Genomic DNA, 2,500 nt, shown 5'->3' with positions numbered 1-2,500 from the left:
TTATATTGGCAAATTTCACATAGGAATTTGATTTAGATGGCCTAAGTTCACATTATGGTGTTCTGGCAAAAGACTGCTTGGTTTTATTAGGCAATGAGGGTAGTCTTGCTCAAGGGTACAATAGGGCAACCAGCTTGATAGAAATCTATCATGTTAACCATTGGACTGATGTACATTTTATCAGTGTAATTTAGAGTCTGTTTAAACCATTCCGAATCCCCCCATCTCTCTCTCTCTCTCTCTCATATATATATATATATATATATATATATATATATATATATATATATATATATATGAAAGAAATAATATTTTCAATCTTTCTGCACTGTACTGATTTTCTGGTTGAATACTAAAAGTAAGTTTAAATATATTTAAGGAGTTTGCAAATTTTATAAAAGTCAGCTTGCCTAGCAAGTAGTAGGTCAATATGATACAATGTAGAATTTAAGAAAATGTCATTATATGTATTGAAACGTTTGTTTCCTTTGTATCTGTTGATATCTAAAATCCATATCCCAATAATTAAAATTATCCAAGACTATATGTAAATAATACACGTATGTATGTATGTATGTACACACACAAACGTATATATATATATATATATATATATATATATATATATATATATATATATATATATATATATATATATATATATATATATATATATCACAAAAGATACACACATATCTTAAAACACCCTCAGCCACCCAGGATATATATATGATCCGTTTTTACGAGATAAACTTATTAATTCAGTATGGTATAATTATCGAGTAAGATCAGTAGAGTTTTTGCCCTTGTTTGCAATCGTTATAGGATAACGCGTTAAAAATAAAATTACACAGAAGTACAGTTAATGTTAATAGCTGATAAAGTTATGCGAACTTTGTTGCATACTCTCTCTCTCTCTCTCTCTCTCTCTCTCGTGTGTCAGTATGATAAAGCAAGAAGAAAAAGGAAGAACAGTAAAGAACATATATAAAAAGGTTTATTGAAACAGCGTCTCATCATGGTGTGGGCACCACGATGCATAGAGATAAATAAAAAAGCGAGTATTCCATTACTTTTCACTTCATTTGATATGCATCCATATGACACAGAATGCTCTCGGTGAGTACAGGGAATCAGATAAACGTCACTGTGCGGGACTAGGTATAAAACATTTATTGTAGTTTTAATTGTAAATTTTTCGGGCATTTAAGTAGAAATTAAATGATTTCAGTTCTAGTGAGAACAACATTTCGACTGTAAAACATAATTTGTTGTCTTGATGCGTTTTCAAGACTCTTGGGCTGATTAGTCACACATCTCTTCAACGTTTCCGATGTACAAATGTTTGTGTGCAGTATAATATTAGTAACTAAAGTGTATACTGATTCAAAGTTCTAATCCAAAAGAAGCAAAACTGGCCTCAGATACTCATATTTGTCACTCATCCATTTTCTGACCCATATAAGGGGAGAATTCCATGTTGAAATTGACTTAAAATGCAGATTCAGGACATTATTGTTGTTGTTATTATTATTATTATTATTCCTCTTTCTGTCCTATCATTTGGTTAAAATAAGCGACACCGGCCTATAAGCTAACTTTAAAAATAGGGTCTTATCAGATTTGCAAAGGATCTTTTCTTGCAACTTGTAGAAGTTAACGTTGTGGAAATACAGAAAGTGGAAGCATGGAATATCTATCTAAACTTACTGTAATCAAAACAGAATTTTATAACCCAATTTATTTAGCCAATGGCCCATATTTACAGTATTCGCTACAGGATGCCAATTTTCCCACTGGCAGACTGAGGCCCTGCTGTAAAAGAAATCAATCAATCAATAAATTAATATAAAAAATTCTCACAATTCATACATTCCATATTTATCAATCAATTAGTGAATAAGAAATACCACAAATAAGTACCCAAAATGAAAGACATTGATCGCATATTTTGCAACTCTGCGCTAGAGACTACACCAGGAATATATGAGAAGAAACTTGAAGGAAGTATTTCGACGTGAAAGGAGGCAGCTTGTTGTGGTAGTAAAAGTAGAGGAAACTGGATAAATTGAACCGAATTTGTTAATAAGAAATACTGGTCATCTATGATCGCATATTCCAGTAGTAAGGATCGAAACCAAGAGCAGAGAAGTGCAAAGCAACATTTGCTATATTCAGGTCCTATACTTGATTTTTTTAGGATCCGAATTATTGAAGAAAGTTAAGGAAAAAGAGAAAATGAAAGTCGAGAAATTGCTCTATTTATTATTTATATTGAATAAAGTAAATTTAGTTACAATAAAAGAAAGAAAGAAAAACTTCAACTGTTTTTAGTTATAAAAGAAAAAAAAAAAATTAGAGTCTACAGCACCCGGTATTCCCAGGCGGTCACCCATCCAAGTACTAACCGGGCCCGACGTTGCTTAACTTCGGTGATCGGACGAGAACCGGTGCTTTCAACGTGGTATGGCCGTAGACACAAGTGTGTGTAAATTTAAGA

At 32.0% G+C, this 2,500-nt stretch overlaps 1 non-coding gene across 1 annotated transcript; it reads right to left on the bottom strand.

Annotated features, from left to right (window-relative positions):
- Window positions 1-2,359: 2,359 nt before the first annotated feature.
- Window positions 2,360-2,478, bottom strand: LOC149770573 (5S ribosomal RNA). The gene has a single exon (XR_016418589.1). It is a non-coding gene; the product is annotated as a 5S ribosomal RNA (ribosomal RNA).
- Window positions 2,479-2,500: the final 22 nt, after the last annotated feature.

Source organism: Sinohyriopsis cumingii, unplaced genomic scaffold (assembly GCF_028554795.1).
Source record: "Sinohyriopsis cumingii isolate HCF-2022 unplaced genomic scaffold, ASM2855479v2 utg002479l, whole genome shotgun sequence".
Lineage (NCBI taxonomy): Eukaryota > Metazoa > Mollusca > Bivalvia > Unionida > Unionidae > Sinohyriopsis > Sinohyriopsis cumingii.
This window is presented reverse-complemented; position numbering and strand designations above follow the sequence as displayed.